Source organism: Nestor notabilis, unplaced genomic scaffold (genome assembly GCF_000696875.1).
Source record: "Nestor notabilis isolate BGI_N333 unplaced genomic scaffold, ASM69687v1 scaffold8323, whole genome shotgun sequence".
NCBI classification, from domain to species: domain Eukaryota; kingdom Metazoa; phylum Chordata; class Aves; order Psittaciformes; family Psittacidae; genus Nestor; species Nestor notabilis.
This window is the reverse complement of record NW_009923249.1, coordinates 40,272-55,556: the sequence shown is the minus strand read 5'-3', so window position 1 is coordinate 55,556 and position 15,285 is coordinate 40,272.

Sequence of the window (15,285 nt, the reverse complement as noted above, 5' to 3'; positions counted from 1 at the left end):
TACCGCGGGCTCTCCTCTCGCTGCCACGTAGTGCGTTGAGCTGCTGCTGGAGGCTTGGGCAAGCTTTCTTGTAGCTGAATATTAGCTGTTACTCATTTTGCAGGGGTGCGATACTGTATTTTTTCACATTACAGCTCCAGTGCAAGAATGATCATCCCAGTGAGATGTTTCACATGCGGCAAAATAGTTGGAAACAAGTGGGAAGCCTATCTTGGCCTTCTGCAAGCAGAATACACAGAAGGGTGGGTATTATTTCTCTATGTTCTTTGAGTCAGATTTTGGATGAGATCACACAGTGTATAAGATACATAAGTGCAGGGTCATGGCATTATGAAGTAGCTGTAAAGAGGCTAAAAACTACAGATAAGTTCTGAAGCTAACTATCTAACTAGTGGTTAGACATTATCACCGGTGAGAAAGTACTTGTTTCCCTACTGAATCTTTCTGTGTAGTAAGATGGAAGTTGCCAAGTCATAACCTTTACACCCAAACCAGTCTCAAATACTTAACTCTGTATGGAACAGGAAGGAAAGAAACAAGCAGTATAGCTAACTATGACACTGATATGTTTTGGGGTTTTTTCTAAAGGTGAGAGAAAGAAGCTACAAGTGTAAGAATTAATTAACATTGTTAAAAATTCATACCCCCTTTAGGTTTTCTTTAAAGCATTCTGTACTTGCTGCGCAGAATTGCAAGCCTTATTTGAAAGCACTGATTTGCTGAGGGGGGAAGAAGTTCAGCTGCTCTAGATACCTGACTGACAGTCCCAGCAACTCTGTTTTCAGTAGTCTGGGCATGCTTTGCATAGCCAGAATTTTAATCTGTGCAGAGTCTCCCATGTCTTTAAGTCTTAATAGCTCAAGGAGGGTCTAGCTATGGTGGGACTACTCCAGAAGGGTTTCAGAAGGTGACTCTTGAGAAATCTTTACACTATCATTGAGTTTAATTATGAAGGAAAAGAAAAGAGAGATATTTGCAATTCAAAGGAATGGAAAAAAAAAGTTAGAAATTTGAGAAACCTCCTGAAGTGATGTTGAAACCGTTCAGTAGAAGGGAGTATTTGCTTTGTGTTCAAACAGTTAGGGTTACTAATAGGTTTTTAGATGGACTGATACCTATGAACTTGCAGAGGAGTGTAAACTAACAAAGATTTCACTGCCTTTTCTCTAAATCTGAAAACATTCTTGTGGTTTGGGATACTGTTTTGTCAAATGTTAAACAGTGGAGCACAGAACAAAGCTTAGTTTTCTGAGCCTAATCTAAACTTGTAGGAAGTTGTGGTTATTCTCCATGCTCCTTACTGCTTGATGTGGAGTTTGCAGCAGAAAGATGTCCTGTTCCCCCACCACTTTCATTAAAAACTGTCCAGTGAAAAATACTTTTCCTAAATTTCATTATTTTTGTGAGTGGCTTTTTGGAGTGCATTTGCATCCCAGAACCTGTCAAACCTAGCTGAGTAGAAGATTGCAGGGGCTAAACTAAAGGTATTTGGAAAGTCCTACTAAAATTTTTTTTTTCCTTTCATTTATGGAGTTAAAAGCATTAAAATAGTGTGGGTAGCTAATCATTTCTCACTAATACTGAAATTTATCAGAACTATTTTGGTAGCACTTCTGACTTATTTTCCAAGTATTACATTTTAGTATTTTTCCTGTCTTCGTTATTCCTCTGCTTTTGTGTGGGACAGGAAGATTAAGTTGTTACTGATACGTGCTCACTTGAGAACTATTGCTATAGTCACTGGTGCGATTCTGGGATGCCTGTTCAAACTAATGCATTTATGGGATTGTAAGATCAGAAGCAGAGTTTACAGATATTGAACAGTTAAAAACTTGGAGTGCAGCGTCAGCATCCTTGTGAGTGGTGACTAAGAAATAGACAGACAAAATGGAAAAAATAACCTCGTCTAAGTAATTTGTGGTTAAAAAAAGACCCACACCTTTCCATTGCCCCTTAAAATTGCTCTTTTTCCACAAGCTCTTGGATGCTGGAAGACAAAGGGAGACACAATTGAAGTTGTTTTAGCCAAAATGTATATACAGTATGAATTCTAAAGCTGTGATTAATGGTAGTATTTTGCGTCTCTGATAACTGCATTTGAAAGTTCAGAATTTTCCAGATACCTCTTAAAAACTTACGTCTCAACAGATATCAGATGCTTTTGTTCTCGAGTGTTTTGGAAGGTTAGATATTATTTAGAAAAAATATTTTCTAAAAATACACTCTTCATATACTTCTTAAGTAACTTTTGCAGGTACTAGTCCTAAAACAAATAGCCCTGCTATTTACGCCCTTGAAGAACTGTTGATAGGTACAAGGACTAATTGACGTCATCAGAGAAGCTACTTGAAGACCAAAAAACCTTTTACCATAGTCCAGCTTATGCAGAGCCTTCTTTTCAGTCATTTGTACTTAGGAAAGTATCTGTCACCTTCTTCCTACAGCAGAATTACAGGTTTCAGGAAATTACACTGGTTTTAAGCAAATGCTGTATTGTTGCACTGCATCATATAGATCTACAGACTTGAGTCCTATTTCATGAATGTCGGATTCTGAAGGAGTATCAGACTGGCTTTATGGTTAATAGGTTGGAGCTAAAGAGCATGGAAAGTATCACTTACCTTTAAGAGGTCTGATAGTGGTAGCCATTGAAGACATGTTCAGGCTAGGATGACTCGTACTTCCTCTACCCAACCATAAGAGTCTTGAGCAGTCACTCAGAAGGAATTAAGACTGTATTGATCAGTCTGCACATCCTTATTTGTATATTTGTGGGGAACAGGTTGTATGACAGAATGCCTTCTTATATGGGAAACTGGAAAGGATTTTGGCCTTACAGAGTTAACATCCCATCCATGTGTGGGCTAGTTTGCATTTTGAGTTATTTTAGTTTCTATCTCACCCTTTTAACATGGCTTAGATTACAAATTTATCTCATGAGGTAGTCAAGTATCCTCAGTTTACAGAAAAGTGTTACAACGGTGTTAGAGATGCTTGCAACAGCATGGATAGCGATGCTTAGAGATGCTATTCCTTTCTTCTGTGTCAGGAGACTGTCTAGTGCCTTTGTGCTGTGTTCTACCATACAACTAGCAGTTGCTGTAACCAGTACAGGTAAAATCCTAGACAGACCATAGTTAAGGAGTGGAAATGACTTCCCATGTTTCAGAACCGTGTCCTGTTACTACCTTCATACCTCTTGATCAGTCAGATTTTTAACCACATCAGCTCCTCTCTTCTCTACAGACTGGTGTTTGTAAAAGGAAGACTAAGTTAGTGTAACTAAATAATAGAGGTTACAAATGTACTATATTTCAAGTCTCTTTCCAGCTCTGAAGACTAAAATTTTATTTCCAAAATCAAAATACTTGCATCTTATTCAGCCTTGCTGTTTTATGACCAAATATTCCCTCATGAGTGGGATGGCTCAGAAGATGAAACCCATAAAACTTAAGTCTGTTCTGGTTATGTTCCTATGGGAGTTCTGCAGGCTTGCTTCTGAAAGTTTGGTAGCTGTGTCAGCTAGGTGCTGCTTTCAACAGAAATCATGTGCTCTTGCAGGCCAGAGAATAGGCAAACACCCTGTCAACAGCAGTAAATTGAAAAGAACATTAATAGCACATGCTATATTTCTTAGTTTGAACTGCAGACAAGTTTCCCTTTATAACTAAGCTGAAAGTAATCAGTCTGTTGCTTAGGAACATGTACAAGTCGTTCTGACACACTTCATCCATTATGTTGTTTTTTTGCTGTTCATTAATAGAGATGCCCTGGATGCCCTTGGTTTGAAGAGATACTGCTGCCGCAGAATGCTCCTGGCCCACGTGGATCTGATTGAGAAGCTTTTGAATTATGCGCCCCTGGAGAAATAGATGAACAAAGAACCACGCTGCAAACTACATGGAGCGGATCTCTAATGCTGAACTTGAAACTGGACTTCAGGTAGTAATGGATGAAAGCCACCTGTCATACAGCCACTGGGAGATATTTAGCCTCTGGAGAAAATACTACCCTGAGACACTAACCTCTTTCAAGGAAACAAAGGAAAGATGAAGTTCACTTAACCAAGATCTGGAGATCAAATTAAAAGTTTAAAACAAGCTTCTTGTTTTAAATCTGTGTTTGGAGTTGTTTTGTGAACTTTTAAATGCAACTGCCAGCAAAAATAAGTGTTTGTTCATATAGAGTAATTACTATTTTTCCTTAAAATGTTGAAATAAAGGAGCTCTTTCCCTGTACACTTCCTGCAGTTTCTGGATAGAGTGTGTGCTTGGATCTTGCCATTTGTTTGTGCTGGTTACTTTGAGGTTAGGAGTACTATTAGGTTTGGTGCTTTGCACTAGGCAGGCAGAGGGATTAGAAACATGGGACTGAAGCTCAACTGTTCCAGCAACAGGGAAGTGGGTAAGTTTGGTAAGAATGAGGCATTACTCCTGAAAGCTGCTGGAGCTAGCAGAGCGTACTTCCCACTGCAGTTAAAATCAACTTGTGGTCTCTATCCCAATTCTTACGAAACGCTGCAGCTGCTGGATTATAAAAAACAGGGCATCAGATGGTGCAGTGCCCTTCAGATAGGTAAAACATGTATGAGTGTTCCTATGGAAAGCACTTGATGTGAGAATTTACGCATGCTGGTGTGAAGAGGATCAAAGTCTTGATCTTGCCAAGCACCTGTACCTCCCTGTAGCTGGTACACATGCAAGCTTCCACTTGCTTGTCATTTCACTGGCTTCATGTTGTGCTGCGCAGGTGGTGTATTACTGCCTGGCCAAATGGAGGCTGGCCTGGTGAAACCAAACACCGAGAGGCCTGCTGTCCATGCAGGGTTTGTGAAGGTTACCTACATGGGGAGACAGGCACTGACCCTGCCGAAAGGTCTCACCTTCCTATTGTGCTGTCAGCTTGAAAGCAGAGCACGTTTCATGCTGTTCTCTGACATCCAAAAAACACACAGGCAGACACACCCACCCTACCTGAAAATGAAGGAGGCCAACTCCTACATCTGTGAACCTTCAGGATTCTGTTCAAATGCAGCGTTAATCCACATGCAGATGTAGGACAAATCATCGTTACAGCAGCCTTGTAGAAAACAGGCCAGAACAGATGATGATCCCTCGTGCAGCCTGTTACTCCTTGATACAGTAAAACTTCTGGCACTCACCTATTGGCTGCTGGCTAAGAAGTATCTCTGGTTTTTTTTCCATATTTGAAGAAGCATGAAGTTGAACAAAACCTGGGTTTCCAGAGATACTAATTATTTCATGTGCTCACTGTCAAACATGTACACACAAACCTTAAAACTAGATTGTCTCACAAAATAAGTTGCAGGTCAGCTTGCCTTTGGCTATCACCCCACCAATCTTGAACTTGCTTTTCAATTTAGTACAAGGCAATAGTAGATGTTTCCGAAATTCAGCAGTTCTTCACTGAAGACAGTTTAAAACCATATGTTTTATTCTAATGCAAAGAGAATTAAGCAATTAATTCTACCATTTGTTTCATAGTTGATAGCTTATGTTCTGCATGCCTACTGTATTAGCTAGTTAAACGCACTTAAACAACATTTCTCTTTCAGGCTATTTTATAAAAGGGACACTCTAAAATATGGGATGACCTTTCCAAACTGAACTCCTGTAGGACACTTTTCCATGTTCCAGTGGAGTGTTACAGAGAGATACGTGCCAGGTGGCTCACAGAAAGATCAGAATGCCAGGCCCAGCGCTTGCTCATTCGTGAGCTGTACTGAGAAAGCGCAGCAGCCCAGGCTGGTATGTCTGGCAGAGGCAGCCGTGCGTTATGCCGTGTGGAAAGTTGTCCTGCATGAGTGCCAAAGAACTGGATTAGACAAACTGACAGGACTGTGTTTCTATCTGCAAAAGCAATTTTCTAATCTAGTTTTCTGCTTTAGAATAACATGTTTCTTTTCAAAGCTGATCCCAAGTTGTCAATATGAAAAGCTATGGCTCTTAAACACTTATAATGAAGATGCAATTTGCAAAAACACAGCAGGCCTCGTTCAAAAAGTTAAAGGAAAAATAAAAACTGCCTTGGTTGCTCTCATTACTGTTTCTCAGACAGAAAACATGGTGCAGTAGAAGACAGTGACAGTCTGGTATCGCTCCGTCAGACAGACATTACACAAGGAGTAGGAAAAAAACCTGAGCAGCAAGACTTAAGTCACAGCAGGCAGCAACGTTAGCTCCTGCAGCGTATGACAACTTCTCTGCATCGCAGCCTTTCTTTGGGAGTTTGCAAATGCAGCACTGACAAAAAAAAAAAGCCATTTCTGTAACGTGGAGAAGCAAATGGTTTATCATGTTCATGTGAAAGGTTGTCTCAAGAGTTTTGTCCTTGGGAGGGTTACAGGCAGTAGCAGAGCTTAAATCCTGATCCGTAAAGAGATAGAGTGAATTTTTCAGTGCATTTCTATAAATCCCAGCTTTCACCCCTGCTCATTGGTAACTAAGAAAGTAACTCCCTTTCCGCTGTCCTTTCTCCTGTGCTTGCTTCTGCAGCTGTTAATAACGTAAGTGCATTGATCTGCTTTCTAACCTGGCAGATCTCTTAGAGAAGAGCCATTAAATACGCTCACAACCACCATGTTGTTTAAAGCCAGTGTGAAAGACACATGCGTATACACACACACACAGAGAAATAGCTTTGGTTTTCACTGAATCTTAATAAAAAGGAACCCTTAGCAGAATCAATGGACAGGCAGAAGTGGCAAAGAAAGAGAAATAGGACCGAATATACAGCCCTTAATTACACGCAGAAATCTGTCATTTGGAAGCTTGCTGATAAAAACCCCAACAAGATCCCACCAGTCATTCATTCACCCTACATATAAAGCATTTCATGAATTTTTCAAGTCTGTTTTGAAAGACTGTTGCAGGGCTCACACAAACCTGCTATTGGAAAAGCAAGCAAGCACCATCAGAAGTGTGACAGGAGAACCCCCAGCACCCAGGCTGCAGCCTCCCAGGCCAGGACAGCATCAGGCAGGACTTTCACACATCACTGTCATATAAAAATAATGAAGTAGTGCCTGAGAAGCATGTGATAGGAGTTGAGGTCATGAAAGTACAAAGGAATCTGCCCGTGGAGTCCAGAGTCCTACTTCTACCTGGAGCATCAGCACCAAGGTATGTGTGTGCTTGGAAAGCTTTACATTTCTTGACAGTTTTAACCAAAATAAGAAACAAACCTCTTGCTCACAGTTCTGAGTCCACCTGCAGGAAGGAAGTGAAGTGCTTTCATGCCTATCTGTAATGAGCCTCAAGCCTTATATTTCAAAAGTTTTGCTCCAAAAAAATCACCCCTTGTGAGCACTGCACCCCAAGATGATTTACTGAGAGATGCGTGCTGGGTTTTTGTTCTTCCTGTATTGTCTACCTAAATGCAGCCTGCAATTGGATACTGAAGTATGACTTCTTGTATATGTTTCTTGTCTATATGAAGTAAAATAGAACTCTGAAAATCCTGATTACAACCAGTGCACAAACCCCATAGCTGTACATTTCCATTGAAGTACCTAACTAGCCCTCTGGCTACAAATCCACGTTTCTTTGGTAGTAAACTATGAGGATCCAGAACATGAGCTACCTATTTACCTGCTAATAGCTCTAAAGGAAAAAACAGTTTGGCCCTCCCTGCCAAAAAACCCCCCAACACCACCAAAACCAAATAGCCCATTTGCCTCTAAAAGCATTCCAAAATAGTTTCTAACTTCAGTACTGATCCTACTAAGAAAATAGCACTTCTACTTAGTCCCATCTCTGAGCAGATTCATGTACATCCATCTACCCTTAATTAGCCCGTGAGATTTTCTTATTCATGGAACTTTTCAGTTGAGATATCTCCAAAATAATATTGTTTCCACCTGGCCCTGACCACCCAGATGATAAACACAGCTTTAATTTCCCCTTCAGCACATTCAGTGCCATGATTTACATTGTGGTTTTGTTTTCAGATCCAATTTTTATTCAATTCCTCCAGAAAGAAAAGCATTTTTAATTGTTCAATAGGGACAGCACAATAGAGATGTTTGAAAACCAAGGACAGGAAGCTCGTGGCTGAGACATAGGCTTTGCTGAGCTGCATGGTTTGATGTTTTTCCCACTGAAGTCTGTGGGAGTCTTTTCATTAACTTCAATGTGGCTTAAAATGGCCTGGTAGCATGCGGTGCCTTACAGCACTCGAGCGTCCAGGATTAATTCATATTGTTAAAAGTTCTACTAAGAAAAGCCATTTGAGATGCCCAAGCCTTAGATACTTCAAGAGATTTGAGATCTTGCTGCAGACTTGAGCCGCATGTGCCTCATGCACATAAAGCCATAAGAAAAGGCAAGAAGTTATCTTTGGCTTCAGTAACTCCAGCTACCTGGGGGGAGCTGCGAGGCAACTGATTTTGCTTTGGGCTAGTGCTTGGAAGCAATGCAATATTTACACAGAACTTGGGTCTCATTTAAGCCCCCATCTCCTTCTCCTTGACACTCTCTTTCAGAAATATGTAGGCGATGCAGAGCCAAGACTCACAGAGAGCATTAGGTTTCACACCCCCAATCTTATTTCTCCTTCTCCACGAAAGCATGTCTTTCATTTTGTCAATCACCTGTTTTGGTGACCTACACCTTGTCTTGTGCTTATAGGTAACACATAGCTGGGGTGAAGACATGGAGCTCCCAAGCATCACACAGGTCTCCCCATGATTTCCTCCCTGATGCATCTGCTCCCATAGCAAACGTTGTGTCTTGTAACAGCCAAGCTAGAAAATTCATGCAGGAAAGTACTTCACTTTTTTCAAAGGAAGTGTGGTAATAAAAGTGGTTCATTATTTCCTGCTTTCAGAAGCTGAACAAATAGTGATCAAAGACAGGCATGGAACAGCAGACAAAAAGCTAAAAGCCTGGATGCTTTGGGGAGCACAAGAAACTGACAGTTAACAGCAAACTTCATAGCAAGCAGCAAAGGCTGCGGTCAAGACTTTCTGTAGGACCTGATGATGTTGAATTAACCCACACCTGACAGGCTGGATTTGGAGCTAGGAAAAATTAATACTGAATACCCATTCTTTGGGAATGAGACCTCCTTCTTCTAAAAGCAGGTCTACTTGCAGCACTCTAAGGGATGAACTGCTTTTAAAAAAGAAATAAATAAATCAGTGCCAGGAATAGGACAGCTGTGCTCAGCACCCACCTTCAGCTACTAACCCTTTCTTAGGCTGCTGCTTTGCACGTTTTCTAGTGGTTCACCACAGTGGTACCTACAACCTTCCTTTCCAACCCTAACTATTCTATGATTCAATGAAATGTGACTGTCCTTACCAACATCTCTCCAGAGACCTGATCCAAGGGCATGAAGCTCAATGGGAATCTTTCCAAAACTGCTGGTGTACTTTGGGTCCATCGCATTCCACACTCTCTGCTTTCTCCAGGCTAGCCACATGAGCAAGAGAGACTCCTTTTGCTCATCTCCATGTAAAGTTATTGTTTATGACTTTCAAAGACAGAAAAATGCTTCACCTTAAGGTGTATATTTAGGGAAAGGCCTTGATAAATAGGCTCGTTACACAAGCCTTGCACAAGCCACCAGTGTGGTGCCTCAGTTTCCCTGCCTGTACTTCTGAGATGGCACTCATCCTACTCTTCAGAAACCATCGGGCCAACAAGGAAAACTCTACTCTCACCCAATCCCTGGTGGTTTCTTGCCTCTCTCTTATCAAGGACCTCTATCATATACTGCCCCCAAATCCTAATGGAATATCTTTAAATAGAGTTTTTTAAAGTACTTTTTCACTGTGGATCATAGAAAGCCAGGTTGGAAGGGACCTCAAGGATTATCTGGTCCAACCTTTCCTGGCAAAAGCACAGTCTACACAAGATAAGCCAGCACCCTCTCCAGCTGAATCTTAAAAGTGTCCAATGTCGGGAAACCCATCACTTGCCTGGGGAGATTATTCTAATGGCTGGTTCTTCTCACTGGGAAAAAGTTTCCTCTAGTGTCCAACCAGAATCTCCCCAGGGAGTAACTGGTACTCATTACCCCTCATCTTTTCCGCGTGACTCCTTCTGAAGAGAGTCTCTTCTTTGCAGTCATCCTTTACATACTGGAACATGGTGATAAGCTCTCCCCATAAGATTCTTTTCTCAAGGCTGAACAAACCCAGTTTTCTCAGGCTTTTCTCACATAGCTCCCCAATCCTTGGATCATATTTGTTGCCCTTCCCTGGACCCTCTCCAGCCTGTCCACATCTTTTTTGTATAGTGGGGACCAAAACTGAATACAGTATTCCAGGTGTGGCCTGACAAGTGCTGAATAGAGTGAGATAAAGACATCTTTGTCTGTGCTGGTGATGCCTTTGTTGATGTAACCCAGCATCCTGTTGGCTTGCTTTGCTGCAGCTGAAAAAGTTTCCTCTAGTGTCCAACCAGAATCTCCCCAGGGAGTAACTGGTACTCATTACCCCTCATCTTTTCCGCGTGACTCCTTCTGAAGAGAGTCTCTTCTTTGCAGTCATCCTTTACATACTGGAACATGGTGATAAGCTCTCCCCATAAGATTCTTTTCTCAAGGCTGAACAAACCCAGTTTTCTCAGGCTTTTCTCACATAGCTCCCCAATCCTTGGATCATATTTGTTGCCCTTCCCTGGACCCTCTCCAGCCTGTCCACATCTTTTTTGTATAGTGGGGACCAAAACTGAACACACTACTCCAGATGTGGCCATACAAGCACTGAGTGGGAAAATGAAAAGCCAGCATCCTGTTGGCTTTCTTTGCTGCAGCTGCACACTGTTCACTCATACTGAGCTGCTTGTCCACCAGCACCCCCAGGTCCATTTCCACACAGCTTCTCCCTGTCAGAGAACAGAGCCCAGAGCAGGAACTGCTGTTGGAAAGCTGCTACCCTGAGCTTGTGCAGCAATTTGGAGATCAGCAGCATCACTGTTCCGTAAGGTATGAGAACACAGCTAAAGCCCAATTATCTACAGTTACTCAAAGCTGCCTTAAAGTGCTCCCTCTCCCCTCCTGTTTTCTTTTTAACTAAGTCTTCTCTATGGTAGCATGTGTGAAAGCGTGCTCCTTTACAGACAGTGCTAGGAGAGGAAAGGGAGCATGTCCACTTAATGGAACAAGGGATAAATGGCAATCAGAGCAGTGTCAACTACTCACCATTAAAGGCTGCACTGATGTGCTCCTACCAACACTGATCAGCCACTACCCACCAGCAGACAGGCTCTGCCCAGCTCTTCATCAATACAGTAACGGTTTGTGATACAGCCAAGCCCTCAAGCCTTCAATTTCTAAAGAAAGTAGAAATGTAGAACTTTTATAATTGAGTTTATAAATTTATACGTGGCAATGGAATAGCTAAAGGTTGGGCTGGAGGTATAGCAAGAGATTTTGCTATATTCCCCCCAAAAAATGTAAAACCAAAAATGAGTGCTGCTCCCAGCTGTAGGCCTTTCCTCATAATGAGATGTGCAGCCAAAGCAATTACTAACTTTAATTTTTTAAAGAAGCAATAGCAGTTTGACTGGGAGGTCTTCCTCCAGGAGCACAATAGTAAATGAAAGCATAAAGTTAATAAGGGCTTGAGTGCTTCACATCATTACAGAGAGGGCCTACAGCTCCACCCGTCACCAACTTGATTGTTTTTTTAAATTATAATTGTCAAAACAGCATGAAGAAAACCCCCTTTGGATCCACTCAGCATTAAATGCAGCCTAGACAAATGGCTGCTTTCCTCCATTAAGCAACATTTTAAAAAGGCAAAAAAGTAATAATTAAATTCCACTGATGAATAATTACTTCTAATAAATAAAGAGAAACAAACACTACTGGCCTCAGTGGCTTTCATGTCAGCTACCCAAGCTGCTACTGAACCAAATGAACTTCTGAAACTTACTCTAAACTCTGCATGTGATCAGCTAAATGTAACTAGAGAGAGCTTCAGGCTTTGGCTCCCTTCTGCACATCTGCTTCCAGGGGTCTCCTCCGGCAGAAGCAGGGAAGTCATATTGCATGTGAGGTTACTGCAATATCACAAACTTAAGCTGGTTATTTCTTTCTTCTTTATTTTAAAAGCTACAATATTCAGGTAGCTCAAGGAAAAAACAACCTTTGGATTTTGTCTGCTCATAAATCTATCACAACAGCTTGGGGGAAAACAGTAAATAAGATATTGGAAGAAGAGCACAAGAGGCCAAAAGAAGAGTACCTGCCTTTAGATGTGCTATTTGCAACCGAAGCCAGGCACCAGGCTGTGATATTAGTATGTGGTATTGATTTGTTCTTAATCCAGAGAAATGCCCCTGTAATGAACTCTGCTGTGCCTTTAATGATTTCATATTGAAGGATGTTAGGTGCCTTGCTCATAACAGAGTAACAGCAATTCCAAAAATAGCAAGCCTCATAATAAAATGTTATTGAGGAGACCGAATTTCAATATAAAAGGGACTCTGCAGTACTCAAGGGCTTACTAGATACAAATGCATACTTTAAAAAGTTGTATTAAAGTCATGTTGGTGCCTGAATTACAGAGGCAATGTGAGATGCTACTCCAGAGAGCAGCTGAGCCTCAAGTCCCCAGGAAACTTTTAGGCAGATGTGATACAGGCTGGATTTACTCCCACCAGATGAATGGGGTTGGATGCCTAGAAAGCAACAAGATGCTTTTGCAAGCTGCCTGCGAGGACATGGTGCTCCTTGGCGACAAACAGGGACAGCACACCAACAGGGTGCTGGACCAGATGCTGGCTCTGCCACTCATCCCCCAGCCTCAGGCAGGAGCCTCCCAGATGGCCACCAAGAAGCTGCCACTGCAACTGGTGCAAGCAGGCTGGTGAGAAAGGGAAGCCACCACCAGCTCGCCAGCAGAAAGAAGCCAGCATCCGCACAAGCTTAGGGCCACCGCAAATTGCCCAGAGTTGGGAGCACCAGGTCTAGGGCTGATCTTACTTGGAGGTGATTCGTCAGCCTTAGCTTCATCAGTGCAGCAAACCACAGCCCAAATTACGCCTGCCAGCTCTGTTGCGCTAAGAAATTTGCGCTTAGAAATTTGGCAGAAAATAAACCCTTTGTGTTCCAGCAAGTCCTCAGAGATCAGAGAGGCTGGGTGCAGCTGGGCTTAATTTCTGATTACAACCAACCTGACACTATACACCCAGTCACATTCAGTAAGAACTTCCACAATCACAGATTCACAAATAGTGTGGTTCATTGAAGCAATAGAAACACAGATTCAGGATGTGTACTGCCGTTGCTATACAACACTGCCATTGATAACTTCACTTAACTGCAGTAGCACTAAAATCCAAAGCTAGACAATGATTAACTGATCTCATATGGAAAAAACAATTGGTAATTCATTAAGCTTAGTTCCACCCAGGTATCATCCAACATAGTCAGAGACAGAAACCTTACCAAAGGAGAATCCCTGCTTTGCAGAGGTGAGGAGCAAGCCCATCAACTTGTCTGCAAAGTGGAGTCATATTGTCATCTTCTGCCATGGAGGGGTTCAAATGCCACATTTATCCTTTTGAGAGAAGTGGAGGTGAGACTGTAGTCAAAGTACCTATCGCTGCTGTCACAGATGATGTGGTGGGGAGCAGCCACTTTCTCACTGTGGTGTATTGTTTATATATAAATGAGGGATAAGAGTTTCAATTACCTTTGGTCAGGCTGCTCAAGGACCCTGAGTCTTGTGCAAGAGCAGAACAGAATGGTAAATCACATCTCTCCCTCTTCCACCTGGCTGAGGTGGGAGCATTAAGAGCCCTTAGGCCTCCACCTGATAGCCTAATCACCCCCATCAGGATGTTAACCCCTTCACCACATATCTCAAGGTTTCATTTGTACACCAGCCAGGCTACCTGCAGTGTTGCAGCCCCAAAAACCTAAATCCACCCCAAAAGGGGCTGTGACAGTTGCTGCTTTTCCCCTGGGTAGGGACAGGGATGCTGCAATGGTTGGGATGTGCCAGGCTGGGCTAGAAAAGCATCTCAGCAAAGCAGGACACCAGGGAGGAGGCTGCTCCTGCCCTCAGCCAAATAAGCCAGCTGATGGTTATGGCTTGTCAGGGACATGTCACTGGCTTTCTGCTCGCACTGCTGCAGTGCAGGATGGGCTACACCGAGAACAAAACCACTTCGTTTCTCCCATCCTGCAGCCTTTCTTTCAGCACACAGCCCAGTCCTCGGTCTGGGCTGCTCTTGGGCCAAAGCACACCTCTGCCTACAGCTCAGCCACTGCGCTGAGGACAGTGTTACTGGTCTCGACCATAGCCCGTTCTGTTTTGGCTGGTGCCAGAGCCTTTCTCCTGGGCTAAAGGTGCAGAGGGAAAACCCAACCCTGCAAAGAGCCACCTGGAAGCTGCTTCTGGCCTTCAAATAACCCCACTCATGCACCAAGTGGTTTCATTAAGAGCAAAATGCGGCATCTCCGGCCACCTCCAGTGGGACTGGGGACAGGATTTAAATAGTTCGAGGAGACAAGGGGTGAACATTTGCTTCCTACAAGTCCTGACAGGGAGCTTAGAGCTTGGCTACAGGTTATCCAGGAGAGCAGATGTAGTCTGAAAAAAAAATCCATTAGCTCATTTATGTAAATAAAGGCAAAATTTATGTATAAAGGCGTAATTGCCATAATTATAGCCTGTTTTTTCTGCCCAGGAGATGGTGTCAGTGAGGTTGCCCCTGCCTGCAAAGTCCATGTGTGGGGTAGGTGGAAGTACCTGAAGGGGCTGTGGCTCCTGCCTCCTCCCTTCAGGACCCTTTCCTGGGTAAAAGTGGCATTAAAAACTGGGCCAGAAAAGCGAACCTGTTCCCCTGAGCTGGCTCTAAGCAGGTGATTCAGGAATTGCCTCCCTCTCTCCAAACCCCCTCTCTACTCTAGCCTAGTCCCTGCTTCTACTTAATCCACAGGCTGGCAGCACTTTTCCCCCCGGGACATGACAGGCATCCTTGGATCCTGTCTCCAGGAAGGACTCTGAATCTTAAAGCAGTGAAACAAGAGCATCTCTCCAGTGGTGCGTGGAGAGCAGAAGTTATTTGCATTCACATTCCAGAAACCTCTGCCTTCAAGAGCAGAACTGAGTTTACTCAAAGCTCCAGGCTAGAAAAAATTGCTGATTCTAAATCAGAGGCTGCAGTTGGACACCAATTTGTGTTTCCTATTGTTAGTTTCAGAAGAGGCGTGCACTAGAGTTCAGCAATCATAACTCCTTTGGAGCAGTATTTTTATTGTTACTCAGACCACGGGCAGAATTTAAGTGATGCAATCAGGACC